Source organism: Amborella trichopoda, chromosome 2 (genome assembly GCF_054954075.1).
Source record: "Amborella trichopoda isolate Santa Cruz 75 chromosome 2, AtrichopodaSantaCruz75HAP2 v2.0, whole genome shotgun sequence".
In the NCBI taxonomy this organism is placed as follows: domain Eukaryota; kingdom Viridiplantae; phylum Streptophyta; class Magnoliopsida; order Amborellales; family Amborellaceae; genus Amborella; species Amborella trichopoda.
The window spans coordinates 9,261,408-9,277,107 of NC_142337.1; the positions used below are offsets into that span (position 1 = coordinate 9,261,408).

Genomic DNA, 15,700 nt, shown 5'->3' on the forward strand with positions numbered 1-15,700 from the left:
ATCATAGAACTCTGGTTCGTCTAGGGCCTCTAGAGCTCATCGTGGTGCCACTACGTTTACAAATGCCCATGGCCATGGTGGCTTCAGCTCTTCCTCCACTTCTTCTGACTGGAAAGAGGTCTGTTTTGGCTCTGGTCTCCCACCTGTCTCCCTTTTGGTTAACTACTATCCAAACTGTAGTTGATTAAGGTGGGTGTCTGCGAAAAATGGGAGTCTCAACTTATCAAGGCCCTCATTAGTTCTTTTAGCCCCCTTGTGGATGATATTAGCATGCTTCAAGACTAGGCACTGCGTGCTTGGGGCTGCTCCCTGACTTGTAGGATCATCCCTAATAAGAGAGCTTTGATTATTTTTTATAATCACACAGATATGTCTCGTGTCCTCAAGCAACATTTTTGGAGGTTCAAAGGTCTTTTTATGACTGCGGAGTGCTGGTCGGTGGAGGCTAACCTTTCTTTGATCCATTCCCCTGCGGTGTAGGTGAAGGTCCTTGGTATTCCGATTCATGCTTGGACTACAGAAGTCTTCCGCCTTGTCGCTCAAGTCTGTGGTAGCTCCTAGAAATCAACTGGTTCACTTCTGCTGGCCCAAGCTTGGGCACTCTGCGTATGAAAATCCAACCTATCATGGGGAAAAGGGTGCCAGATAATCTGGTGCTGAAATTAGATGATGAATTCTTTAGTATTTCTATTCAAATTGAACAGGCTCCCTCTCCGTTCGTCTTTGGCTTCCTTATCCTTGTCCTCTTCTAGGGATGATTGGAGTTTTCCCTTGGGTTTTCGGCAGTCGGAAAGATGACGTAGCCATCGGGGACCATCAATGGAAGCTGGTTATTAAAAGAAGGAGGGTCTCTCCTAAAGTCAACCATTGACATACCGTATAGAATGAAGAAGGAAAACTGTTGATTCTGGTCCTATGAAGTCGGTTGGCATGAAGGAGCACACGCATTTATTACAAAGTTCAAATTCAATTCATCTAGGAACAAAAAAGTTCATAGACCACAACGGCCCATACATAATAAGTCATTGTATCCATGCTCATTGTATCCATGTTCCTCTTTTGCAGTTGGTGTGTCATAAAAAAGGAAACTCCTGGATTCCTCGAAAATCCAATCGCCGCCAGCCTTTTCTCATGCCTCCTCTGTAACAGTGCCCTTGGGTACCCTTTTTGAACAGGTGCCGCCCCTCACGGAAGATCCAACCATTGAGGTTTCTCATCCAGAGGTAGTCAATGCTTGCCCTACCGTCCAACGACTACATGGTCTCGAATGTGGGTCCCCGTCTCTTCTCTTCTGAGCAGAGTATGGCAAATCATCAATCTAAAGAGATGCCTTGGTTGATCAACCTGGATCCAAATCCCATCGGACAACTGGATTCTCCTGATATCCTACGCCGAGTGACATCTGTTGAAGACCTGAGGGTGGTTAGTCACCTGATGAAAAAGCGTGTAGCCTCGAAAATGCACCTTCTTTTTCTCTTCATTCGGTTTTAAGCAAGTTTATGCAGCTCATCCCGTACCCCCCTCCTTCCCCTCGTATCTCTCTCCTCGAGTTTCAGCCATTGCTGCTTCTATGGGCTCTCTTCCTTAGAAGAAGTATCATCTTTGCCTCAGCCATTCTGAGGGCTCCCCTTATGACCATCATGGACATTGTAGAAAAAAGAGACCTTGTTTCTCTGATCGTGCCAATGCCCTTGACAATGCTTTGGCCAACTCTTTTTATTTGGGAGGATTATTTTAGACAAAGCCCTTATCTTGGCAACGTATCCTTATATTCTTAGGGTTCCCCCTCTTCTACTTACTAAATCTCCTGCTTCCTTTGAAGAGGATTGCCAAAAGATGCTGCTACCTGGTTGATCAAGGAGTACAAGAGGGGGATGGGTAGGGATCACGCTGCTAAGCCAATTTTAAAGGTGAGATTAGGCTCCTGAAGTAGCCTCCTTGAGAAGGAGGCTGCAGAGCTGGCTGCAGGTCTGAGGTTAACCTCTCATGCCACAGGTGCCACGAGGAGGGGGAAAGGCTTCTGTCTTCAACGATTATTCTCTCATGGAATATGCATGGGCTTGGAAGTGCTAGAAGGAGGTGGATGCTACGTCAGCTTGTTCAAAGATGTAGACCTAACATTTTGGTTTTGCAGGAAACCAAGCTCACTTCCTTTAACTTATCTTTGCTTAGATCTTTTTAGTGCTCTCGCCCTGTGGACTATGTTTTTCTGCTTCTAATAGTGTCTCTGGAGGCCTTTTAAGTATTTGGGACTCCTTTGTATTAACGAGGCTTTTGGTTTGTTTATATTTCATCAAATTGTTGTATCTTTTATTGACGCTTATCATTTGTTTTTTGCTTATCTAATATTTATGGCCCTCCAGTTATTGGGGAATGGACCATCTCCATTCGGTTTTGAGTTAATGTGGCTGGAGGATAAAACCTTCTCTGATGTGGTTAAAAATTCCTGAGAGTCGATCTGGGTGTTAGGTTGACTCGGGTTTCGTGCTCTCAATGAAGCTTAAGGGCCTCAAAATTAAGCTTAAGGAATGGGGGAGAAGCAACTATGGTAATATTGCTCATAATATCAGTTTGATCGAAAGGGAAATCTTGTCCCTTAATGCATTGGAACAGTCTGATGCTAGGTTGAGCCGAAACCAGTGCCATAAGAGGGAAATGAAAAAAGGTGACCAAGAAAACGTTCTTAGCATGGAAGAAATTTTTTGGTTTCAAAGTTCTAGATCCAAATGGGTTAAATATTGGAGATTTGAATACAAAATTCTTTCATTTCATTGCCAATTGCAGGCATCGCTTTAACTGCATTAACGATTTATGAATTCCTAGGATTGACATGGAAAGGCCAGTGCAAGTTAAGAATGCCATTGTCAATCATTTCCACGCAGCTTTCTCTTCGGAAAGACACATGCATTTTGAAATTCAATATGTGCCTTTTAAAAAGCTCTCCGCTTCCTTTGCTGAAAGTCTTGAATGTGGTTTCTCTACTGATGAAGTTCGGGAAGTTGTATTCGACGTGCCTAGGGACAAAGCTCCTGACCCTAACGGCTTCCCTCTCATCTTCTTTCAAGAATTTTGGAAAGTTGTCAAGACGGATGTTATGGCTTGGCTTCATCAAGTATTTTTGAATGGCTTTGTGAGCAATGCCATTAATTTGACTTTGATCTCTCTCATCTCCAAGAAGACTTCTATTCAGTCTCTTTAAGATATTAGGTCAATCAGTTTGTTGTCGGCCCTATAAAAAATCCTTGTTAAGGTCTTAGCAAACAGACTTCACACGGTTTTGAAGTATGGGATGGATCCCAATGGTTTCATCGCCAAGAGAAGCACCAGGTTGGACTGTCTATCTCTAATTTGGAAGGGGATTCAAAGTGTGAGATCTATATTCCTTAGCTACTTAAGGATCCTTCTGGGCAATGGACAATGTACCCGCTTTTGGCATGCCAAGTAGTTGGATGACTACCCTCTGAAACTTTTGTTCCCTGACCTATTTAATAGGTCTACCCAAAAGCAAGAGCTGGTAGTCAACATGGTCGTTTTCTCTGGGGGGGGCAAGTGGTGTGGAATGTTAGCCTCAATATCATAAGGGTGGACGGGATTGTGGCATATCAATATCATGCCTTACTGGCTAGACTATATGATTTATGCTATCAGCCCTCGGAAGCCATATAGGGTTATTTGGAGTATGGAACCTTGTGGAGTGTTCTCGGTGTGTTCTCTCTACCAAATTGTTACTAGAGACCGATATATTGAATATTATCATTCAATAGCTAAATTTTGGAACTGCAAGGTGCTTCACAGAGTTAAGACCTTTCTTTGGCTCCTTGGCCTCAGGAGACTCCTTACCATCGACCGACAGAGATGAAGGGGAATGATCTTAAATAATGTCTGCACCCTTTGTAAATCAGAGGAGGAAACCATCTGTGGCTGCCTTATGGGAATGATCCTAACTAATGTCACCTTTTTATCCACAACCCTTTTGTGGCTGCCTTATGGGATTAGTTGGCTCTCATCGCTAACTGGACAATATTTATGCTCTTCTTCAGCAGCTTTGGGCTCCTCTTTTTTTGCCCTTGGGCATCAAGTTATGGAGAATCTTTATCGCAACATTATTATGGAATTTGTGGAAGGAACAGAACCTAAGAACTTTTGAAAGCCGGAGTTGTGGCCCCCCTATTTTCCTCATGGCTGTCCAACGATCCATTATGACCTAGGCTTACAGCTTCTTACCAATTAATTCCATTCCCAAAGAGTTCTTCTTGACCCACTTCAAGAACTTTATGTTATTCAAGCCTATTCGTAGGTCTCTGCGATTTGTGTGGAAGCCTCCCCCAGCGGGTTGGGTTAAGCTCAACTTTGATGGCAGTGTGAGAGGTCTAATTGCTAGGTACGGGGGCTTACTCCATGATCACCTTGTGACCACGATCTAGACTATTTCTGGAAGACTTCCTTCTTGTGAAATCAATGAAGCTAAACTATGGGCCTTGAAGATGGGAATTTTAGATCTTGATCAATCCAACCAGAAAGTTCCCATTGAAGGTGATTCAGCTGATGTCATCAATTGGTGCCTAAACCCAGACTCCACCCCGTGGCACCTAAGTGGTCTTATGGATGAAATCCTAATCATTTTGAGGGATTTTCATGTCGAATTCGTCCATGTTGTCAAAGGTTTTAACTCGCAGGCAGATTCTTTGGCTAAATTGGCAACCTCATAAGTTTGTTGCTGTTGTTGTTCTTTTTTCCTTTTTTTTCTTTTCCTTTTCTCCTTTTTTGTTGTTTCTTGTTTGTATTTTCTTTCATTATCTTAACAAAGCTCGCGCTTACTCAAAAAAAAAAAAAGAAGAAGAAATGTGTATCCCAAATCATGGAACAATTTTCTATTTTTTATTATATTTAACCCAGCCACTAATGAATAAATAAAAATAAAAATTTTATTCCAAAAATGTTAAAAATAAAAAAATTACCATAACATATAAATTAAATTGAAAGAAAATTTCCATATTAGGGTGTTTGGAACCAATATAATTCATCTAGGCAGTAAATTAAATTATTTAGAAAATTAGTTATTGGCAATATGAAATTATTATATATGCTAATAATTATTAAAAATAAAGAAAACATTTGTAAATTGTAAACATTTATATTTGGTTCACAAAATTTCAAAAACATATAAAGATGATATCCGGTGTTTTTTGAAAAATAGGATATCACCTTTCTATAATAATTAGAAATTTGTAATTAGTGTATATAACGTTCTTCTTATGTGTTTTAATAAAATTTTATATTTAAAATTTATTATAACTTAAAATACTAAGACAATTAATAATGCTAATGTCCAACTTTTATTGAAATAAAAGTCGTTTTTAGAATATTTCAAAATTTATATGTTGAAAATCTAAAAATTAGTCATACAAAGCTTTTTAAGGCATAAAACTTTGTAACTAAAATTATTGAGTTCTTAAAAATTGGTGTCTTTTTATGTAGAAAGTACTAAATAAGAATTATAAATCAATTAAAATTTCAATAAAAAGTTTTAGACATATGGAAGTTCATATTCTAGAAGTGGACAAAAGATATAAAGAAAAATGATATAAAAATATGGATTATAGTCTTGATATATTTTTTCATAAAGATATTTTTTTTAATATTTTTCACAAAGGTACTCTTTTTTTTTTTTGGCATGAAATCTGTCATGCGTAACCTATGATGATTTTTTTTTGTATTTTTTAAATTTATGCACTGTTTTTTAGGGATTAGGAACAAAAATATAAGATAACCGTAATGGATTTCCATGCATGAATTTTAGGAGAATATGCAGTTTTCGCAAAAATGAGAAGGAAAAAAAAGAAAATGGGAGCATGCAACAAAGAAAATCCAAAAACAAAAACAAAAAAAAACGTAAAAATACTTAAAAACATATAAAGGAAAGTGGGTATTTTATAAATTAAATTTTAAATTACAATACTTTTATAAAAGCTATTTGAGTGGTTTCTATTGGTTGTTTATTTGAGCATTCATCATTCTCACTGGTTTTTGCACGCTAAGAACTTTGCAGAGAGAGAGGATGAGAAATAAAAAGAGAGTAGAAAGAGAGGATGATAGGGAGGGTAGAGAGAGTATGAGTGATGGTAGAGAGTGGATGAGAAAAGAGAAAAAATGAATTTCTTGCGATTTTATATAAGTTTTTTTAATGTTCAAAAAATAGAGAAAATGAGGGATAATAGAGAGGATAATCGTTTTAGTGTCTGAAAACGATTAGTATTAAGGGTTTAAACTTTGAAAATAGTTGTGAAGGGACACATTTTTTCAACCCGAGGTGGTTTTTAAGGTGGGGATATCCACCTTTTCATTCCCTGCTTAGGGATGGTTTTTAAGGAGGGAGGAAGTCATATGAGTCTCTCTAAGATTTTAGGATTCCCATGATAATCAACTATAAATTTTAGGGGATTTGCACCTTTTCAATCCTTCCCCTTCAAATACCTCTCACTTTCTCTCCCCCTTCCCCCTTCAAATATAATCTCTCTTCCCATCTTCCTCAAATATCACGTCTCTCTCTTTTCCATAGTTAGCAATTCGACGACTAATCGCCGAAATTTTAAAATTCACCGAATTTTTGGAAAACGTTTTAAATGTCGGTTTTTTTAAAAGTTTGTCAAAAAAACATGTTTTTTTCATAATACCGTTAAAAACACATTTTTTTGAGGAACGAAAAAAAGGGACCAAAAAAAGGTTTTTTTTTTTACTTGTAATTTTTTTTAGAAAGAGAAACAACGTTTTTCCAAATGTGTAATTTCTAAAAGAACCTATTATTTCAAAAAAAAAAAATCTGAAAATGAAAATTTTTATCCCCATTGGATTTGTGTATTGTTAGGATTTAGGGTTTATTATCTTAGGGTTTATGTTGTGTTGTTCTTCTTCTTCACAGCCAGATTTTCAGATTGACGTATGATTTTTTTTTTTTTTTTTCTTTTTAACTTCAACATGACGCATATTTCAGTAGTTATTGTGCAAAGAAAATACTATTTACATGCAAATTATCGTGTAAAGGAAATTATTGTGTAAAAAAAATCATATAGATATAGAGCAAAAAAAATCATATAAACGCAAAAACTAGATTTCTGTGAGTAGATGTTCTTGTGGAAGCCATTGGATAACTAAGGATTTCGTCTGCCCTTTCAAATTTTGTTTTTGAGTGTTTCTTCTGCCTTAGCCCTGTGAGTGATGAGTAATGGAAGCCAACGAGAGTGAGAGGGGCCTATGAGAACAAAGACTAGTTCCAGCAAGAATATGGGGATTTGATCGAAAGATTTTCTGGGTTTGTAGGGTCCCCAATTGGAAAAGAGATAAGGAGGAGGGTTAGGGGGATATGGACTTTAGGGGATTGGCTGGGGAAAGGAAGGGGTTGGTGGCTATGTTAGTGAAGGTCTATGGAACTGGGAAGAGTGATTTAGGGTGAAGGAGTGTAGGACTGGGAGAGCACAGAAAAGATGGACGTAGGGTACGCCTTTTGCTGTTGCAGCATCACTAATGAAAACCCATCTTCTCACAGTGGTTAAGGTAGCTCTCTCTCTTGGTACGCCTTTTGCTGCTGCAACATCACTAATGAAACCCATCTTCTCATAGTGGTTAAGGTAGCACTCACTCTCTCTCTCGCCCACACATATCGTGTTTTTTGCCACTCATTACCCACCGTTCCACTAGCGCCCATATGTAATTGAAAGGATAGTTCGGACACCTAACCACAGTTAAAGGTAATACCCCTTTTTTTTTCTACAAAGATATTCAATGAATCTGCACTGCTTGAGTTCATAACACCAAGCAAGCATAGAATGAAAAGCATTTTGGTGACCTTGTTCCCTAAAAGAAGCATATAACTTAGAGAAGATTGGGCATGTGGGGTGCAATGATAGGCATGGGTCCTGTAATTTGTATATTAAGTGTGGGGTGCAACATCACTAAGTAGGTGATGGGGTGCACTACACATAACTGAAATGTACTGGAAGATTATATTTATATTTTTTTTTAAATATGTTTTTTTTATATGTACTAAGTAGGTGATGTTTGTTAAAACATTTAATAAAAAAATTTATATAGTATATTTATCATGAACTTATCATTTTATTTTTTATGGATGGATTAGTTATTGATGGCTTTAACATAATTTTTATTTTTGAGAATTTCTAACATTTTAAATTATCCGATTTTTTGAGCCTAGTCCGATATATTAGCGATACCTTTACATGAAGTATTTTTACCAATCCGTATTTTTTATCCTATTTTTTATAATAAAACGATTTTTTCCCTATTTTAAGGTAAGTCGATTTATTGAAAGTTCCCGACTCGCTAACTATGCTCCTTCCCCTCAAAGATCATGTCTCTATTGCTCTTCCCATCCCCTCACTCTCCTTTCTCCCCAAAGATCACTTCCCTTCTCTCTCTCATTCCTTCATACAAGATATGTCGGCTGCATGTCACTAAAAAAATGGACAAACTTTGACCACGGGCTTAAACTGGCTTAAAGCTCTCTAGAAGTCAAACTTCTAAGATCGCAAGTACCCAAAACCTCTTTTAACATTACAGCAGGTTATTAAACTTAAGTACCCACACTTTCCTTACCAGAAAGATAACATTTCACTTTCCAGCAAAGATTTTTAGCTTCCCAGCAATGTTTTAAAATGCAGTTGCATATATGTCATTCTATTTCTATATGCCCCTTATTTATAGATCATATATTATATTTTATATAGACTTGATATAGTTCAACATAGCGACTGACATGCACACTTCTATTTTTTTTTATTATGAAAACTTGATAGCAGCTTCAAAACATATGTATGTCATACATATATTGTTTTTAAGGTTAACTCAAGAAATTCAAAGAATATGATGCGGGATAGCGAGAATATCTGACTTCATTCTAATAGATATACATATTAGATACTTTTCCTTTATATAATGAAGATTGAGGGGGAAGTGATTGGTTATATAATAAAATCCTAGATATATGAATAAATCCTAAGAAATTCATTATATGTATGTATAGGTTATAAGGTTTTTTTGGAGATAATGCACATTTATATTTTTGGGTTAATTCAGTGGACAAATCGAACTTGATGTGGAATTGCTAAACCATAGCTGCTTTAATTTAAATTGTGTTTAATTAAATATAATTTAAATTCTAAAATTGGTCTTAAAGATGGAATTTAATAGTATTATGTAATAAATTGCTTCAGAATTCCTCTTGATCATTTTTATAAATTGTAAAAGAATGGCAAAATTAAAGAATAAATTATAAAATTGCAATAAATTGTGGAATTGTAATATAAGTAAAAACTAAATAATATGAAAGTATTTTGTTTTCATTTCTTAAAATGTAATTAAGAACTATAATTTTTTATTTATTGATTAAAATAAATAATAACACTCCCATCTATAAGAGTTAAAATGTCCAAACTACAAAATTTCCCTCTGTTTCCCTAAAATCTATTTTCCCTTAGGGGCGCTAGGAGGTAAATATTCCCTGAAAGCTAAAAGTTCTTTGCTGGAAAGTGGAATGCTATCTTTCTAAAATGTTAAGGAAGGCTTGGGTACCTATGTTTGATAACCAGCTCAACTATTAAAGAAGTTATGGGTACATGTGTTTGATTAACCCTAGAAATTTGACTTCTAGAGAGATACAAATAAGACAATTTAAGCATGCCGTTCATTTTTTAGTGATATGCAGCCGACGTGTCTTGCATGAAGGAGATATTTGAGACAATCCTATTCTTCAAGAGGTCTAACAAAATAAAAGGTTCAGATCAGAGAGTTCAATATGCTCTCCCCCAAACAAAGACGCCTTTACTAATGTTTAAAGTTGAGTTATATTTACAAATTTCTTTTATTCAATACATTGCAAGCCCTTACTAAAGTCTCTTGAATAAATGTACAATAAGACGATGGAAAAACTTTCCAAAGAAAATGTTCTTTCTTTTATGTGGGAAAACTTTTTATCTTCCAATATATAAGCCAACATTAACACAGATGCAAAATATAATTCACTTAATACAAAACAATATTACAATGGATGCTTACATCCAATAGAATGATGGATGTGTAAATGAATAGGACCTAGTAAACCAGGTACGTATTGATCAATAAGAAGAAATCGATGACAAAACAAAGACCCAAAAAACCACACATCTTTTATATACAGTTTGATTTTTCAAGTTTCATCTTCTCATATTCCATCTGACTTTGTAAATCTTCGAGTTTCTTCCTCTCTGGCTCCTCTCTTTTTCCTCAACAAAAGGTATTCAAGTCCAAATCTATGTTCCACACCCACAAACTGCTGGAAAGCAGACAACTCTTCCTTCAGTTCACATAACACTACCATCCACCTCAATCTTAGGCTAACTTCATTTTCTTTCAGTGCTTTCACAACAGTATTTGTGCTTTGGCATCTTCATAATCTACAATGTGAAACATTCTTTAAAAGGAACATAATACTCATAACAAGAAGTCAATCATCATAATTCGGTAGTCATGAGAATTGGAAACCCATATGAGACTTTGTACATCCAATGGTAAACTTATAATGGAATGTGTCATATATCTCATGAAAATTTCTTGAATGGAAAAATTGCTCAGAAACAAGAACAGAAAAGTCTCTACAAGTACAAATGGTAATCTACTTGGAAGCGAAAACCTCCTATGGAATTAGCTTATCATAAAACAATCTGAAATCAATCAACTCATCTCATTCACTTCTCTAGCTATCCTATCATATTATTCCTTTCTTCACTGGACTAATAGTGTTTTAACTGATGCAAGATCATGGACAAACTATGAGATCAACTTAAATCTCAAACTAGCTCAAAATGTCTCATCAAAATGTCAATTTATGACACAATCATATACTGTCGAAGTTCAGTTATGTTGACTGCAGTAGATTAGGCCACTGATCTATGCCATAATTATCATGAAATAATCCCTTAATATTACTGAGTATGGATTAATTAGATCATGATAAAGTCAAATAGTTTAGTCAAAATGTTGGGCTATTGTTGGTAATGGAAAACAGCAGTATGCACAATGATGATCAATGCAATTTGATCATCAATTTCATTAAAGAAAAAAAAAGAAATCTAGTGTTCAAGATCAGTTTCACAAGCTAAGGATGCATTTACATCGCTAAAACAAGCACCTATCTCAAATAAAAACTAATCCAATTGATCTCAAACAGTAGCATCATTGCAACTGGCACTGCAGCTGTCACAGCCGTAAGGCAACTGAGAAATTATCAGTTCGTGACTAATAAAACTAGATCAAGCCGCAGGAATTCTGTCACATTCATCAATCAAAATATGCAAGATCTTATGCTCTCAGACCATAAAGTTTAAATCAATAAACTTGATCAAAAACAGCATCTCTACTGTTGTTCTCTGCAGCAAAGATAACAGCATTTATGCTGATGATCAAAATAATTTCTATAACAATTTCATCCAAAAATGAAAACAATTGTCGAAGGCATGTAACAAACCTAATGCTTAAGAAAAACTGCCAGCCATCACCCGGTCAAATTGCAACAAAAATCTGAAATGCAAACAAGCTTACAACTTGGTTGCTTGCACCATGGTGTGGCAACTTCAAGCATGGCACCTAAACCACCAAAATAACGGAACCCAGTGTATAACTGCTGATACATCCAAAACACTTCAACATAAAGATATTTAGAAATGAACAGCAATAAAGTACATGAATAACCAAAGCAATAAAGTATATAAAATAAACAAATGACCATTATGATTACTCATCTCTGCAGGTCCAAATCATGGCAAACCAAATGGATGACGTGTCTATATCAAACACCCAAGATAAATGACAATTATGATATTCATCTCAGTCCAAATCACAGCAACCAAAATTAAAAGAATAAGAACTGATAATAAGATAATATAAGTTGGCCAAAATAGGATAATCCCCAACGGAACTGTAATGAAGACTAGCCTCACGATCCATTTCAAACAACTGCAAGCATAAAGGAGATGCTTCTCGGACAGCCCCAACAGTTGCATGATTATGTTATACAACTTACACTGATTGAAGTCTCCCTAATTGGGCAATGGGAGAGAGAAACTCACTACACACTTTGTTCTGTTGTAGATGTAATGCATGTATTGGTTTTCTAGCCATAAGTTACCCTCGTTTGTTTTTGAAAAAGATATTCACAAGGCATTAAGTATAGAAATGCTAGAGAAATCGTGAGCAAGGGTTTTGGATCATCCAAAGAATGTACCATATAAAGAGCTTAGGCACTATGAAAGAAGCAAGATTATTGGTTTCTTTATTTGAAATAAAGCATCCAAAAATAACATTTCTAGAGCACCATAATTATCAAGAGTAATGTTTTTGAGAATGTTAACCTTTATCAAGAGTAATTTTTTTATTGTAAAAATTAAAGTTTACTCTGTAAATCAGTAATAAATTTTTTTTAATGATAAAATCTGCAATAAAAACTTTGTATATCCACATACATAACACATCATCTGCATTTTAAAGTAATTTTTTATACTGCAATGTATACACATTTCTTTCCTGTAAATCCATAAACCTAACACATCAGTACGTACACATCAGTCTGTGAAAGAGAAAGAGCTGCATTTGATGGCGACTGCTGTGTTGGACTCTCCTACGACTGCAGTGCTCAGCTGCAGGAGAAAGGGTACGTACCTCTCTATGAGTTATTTCTTTCAATGTCTATTTTTGTTATGTCATGCTTTTTTATTTTTGTTATGTAAATGCAGACATTTAAGTCAAAATGACATATTCAAGCTAATGAAAGCATTGATAATAGTACCACTTAATCCTCTAGTAATAAAAGGAAAGTATCAAGTGCCTGAAATGATTTTACCAAGATTAATGGAGCCGATGGAAAACGAGCTAGATGTAATCACTGCAAGAGCCTGTATACATGTGGGGGCACAGGTCATTTGTCAAGACATTTAAAGAATTATGAAAAAACCAAAGGTGGATATAAAACAAAGCTCAGGGTCAAAAAATTTTAAATTTGGTCAAGAGATAAACTGACCTGCACTTACAAAAATGATAGTGATAGTGTATAGCCCTTTTGCATGGTTGAGCATTCTAACTCCATAGCCTTTCTAGCAACTTTAAACCTATGGTTTAAGCCGTTCACAAGGATCGCGAGAAACTCACATATATTATCACTTCACAATAAAGAGAACAGTAAGCTACTTGAGATGTTGCAAAGCTTGCCTCATAGAATTTGTTTAGTTTCTGATTTATGGAACTTCGTCTAGACAATCGGTTATGTCAGCTTGGGTACTCATTTTGTGGATTTTGAATAGGAATTGCAAAAGAGAATTTTGAAATTTTCTCATATGTCGACTCATCATAGTGGATTGAATATAGTTGCTGCTATTTCAATGTTCTTGATAAAATAGAATATTGAAAATAAGGCTTCTCACTATAACCTTGGATAATTTTTCAGCTAATGATGTCACTGCAGAGTCCCTAGGGGAGTTAATTACATGAAAATCAAATCCTCCCTCTGATTGACTAATTCTTCCATATACGGTGGTGTTATCACATCTTAAACTTAATTGTTCAATAATTTCAATATGGCTTAAAAGGGATTGATGAATGCCTTTTGAAGGTTAGGGAGAGTATTAAATAAGCGAGGGGCTCAGTTTCTCATAAAAGTTTTTAGAGCTTGCGCATCAAAAATGCGGATTCGGCTGCTTAGGCGTTTTGGGTGCCTAGCCGCCCGCCCAAAGACAAGGTGCCCTCACCAAAATTGAAACCACAAACCCACCCCCCCCCCCCCCGCCACCAAAAAAAAAAAAGAAACAAAAAAAAAGGAGTTTTTAGGGCATGGTTTTAATTAAGCCTTATGGAGTTTTTAGGGCAATTTTTGAGCCCAAGACAGATTTACGGATACCAGTCTCAAAGAGATTATGGATACAAATCTCAAAGAGCTTTTAGTACAATCACATAGCAGATTTACGGATACAAGTCTCAAAGAGATTGCAAAATACATAAGATTTGTATACGTAAGATTAAAGAATTAAGTCCTTTACTATTACTTTACAAATTATAATAAGACTTAAATGAGTATATAAGATCTTACTCTCACTTTCACATAGACTTAATTCATTAAGATATCACATAATCAATTATTTATCAAATAAAGTATAACAATAATAACAGAATATCAAAACATGGCACATTGTACAAAAAATGAATCAACTATTCATAAAAGAATACGATACATGCTCAATTTCATCATCCAAATGAGAAGAAATTCAATTAATCACAAAAAAATCAATCTTTTAACGATAAACATGTAAATATATCATAAAAGAAAAAAAGTAAAAGAAAACAAACAATTCATAACATAATAGATTGTAGCAAAACCAAATCAAAACTCTCTTTCAAATACGATAATACTTTAAAAATAGCAAAATCAAATCGATGTCGGTCCAAACCTCATCTATTGGGTAGCCAAAAGTCCTCAAAATCAACTACTAGAAACTCCAAATCCACTCACAAACTATTGCCTTTGTTTTGAGAAGAAATAGAAAAAATCAAAAAGTTATCGATCTTTCGATAAATCTCGCAAAATGGTTTTGGGGAGAAGTTTTTCTCACCATAAATGCCACGGTTTTGGTTTTAGGGGTTTAGAATACCCCCCAAAACCTTTTTCCCCCCTTTTTTAGGGGGAAAATGACTTTTTTTAACCATCAACAAAACTCATTTTCTGCCTTTTTTCAACCTGTCACGAGCACCCAAACTGTAGCGCCTAGGCAGGCGCTCAGAAGCAAGCCACATAATGTTCTGCCTAGCAAGTGCCTAGGCGTTTTAAAAAAATTTCGAACATTGTGCAAAACAAATGAGGGTTAGTAGCTTGAAAGGTCTCTATCTTGATGTCCTAACCAGATGGAATTCACCATTCCATGCTTCAAAGGGCTTTGGAATTCAAACAAGTTTTATAGTTCGGTACCCTATTCTTTCTCACATGGGTCGTAATATCATGGAAATTCCTATTTCATCGGTAGCTTCAAATGCTGCATTGAGCACTGAAGGTCATGTTCTTAACCAGGGGTGATGATCACCCCCAGGATATGAGCTAGCACCCTTGACGAGCACTCCAACGCTCGTTCAAACCCGGGCCGGTTGGTCTCCATTCATCCGACTGGAGGTGTGGATAATAGGGCACCTTCACAACCTTCTCCTTCCGTCCCTATTTATTGAGTGGTAAGGTCGAGCGGTTTGCTTGAGCTGTAAAACCGCCCCATCTTTTTTGCCTGGTGCTCATGACGGATTACAGAACCTTCACCGTGCCGGGGGGGACCAAGCAAGGCATAGCTAGAGCCATAGGAGCCAATTCGGCATCAGCGGCATTGTGCCGCATTGGAGTGATCCAATATGCAATTCCGCACATTCCATCACTTCTCTATTCATTTCCAATATTGTTTGTGAAACACCATGGACAACAAGATGTTGAGGTCCGAAATTCAAATTAAACCTTTTTATTTACCCATTCCTAGTCGTCATGGAAAAAAAAGGAAGAAATAAGAAAAGAATTATTCCCTGAGAGTTTATCCAATACCACCAGTACCACATATGCATCTCATTCGCCAGCGTGCAATAGCTCTACCTGGCTTAGCTTAGCCGCATTGCATGCAAGCGCTATTGGCCGCAA

The 15,700-nt window shown here is 36.2% G+C and overlaps 1 pseudogene across 1 annotated transcript in view; it reads right to left on the reverse strand.

The window, feature by feature from the left end:
• Positions 1-10,016: 10,016 nt before the first annotated feature.
• The window catches only part of LOC105421332 (uncharacterized), a 45,974-nt pseudogene continuing 40,290 nt past the window's right edge, over positions 10,017-15,700 (reverse strand). The window contains exons 6-9 of the transcript XR_016049078.1: positions 13,064-13,151; positions 12,887-12,938; positions 11,516-12,683; positions 10,017-10,445 (exon numbers count right to left, since the gene is read on the reverse strand). The product of XR_016049078.1 is annotated as an uncharacterized LOC105421332 (transcript). The remainder of the gene's footprint in view (positions 10,446-11,515; positions 12,684-12,886; positions 12,939-13,063; positions 13,152-15,700) is intronic.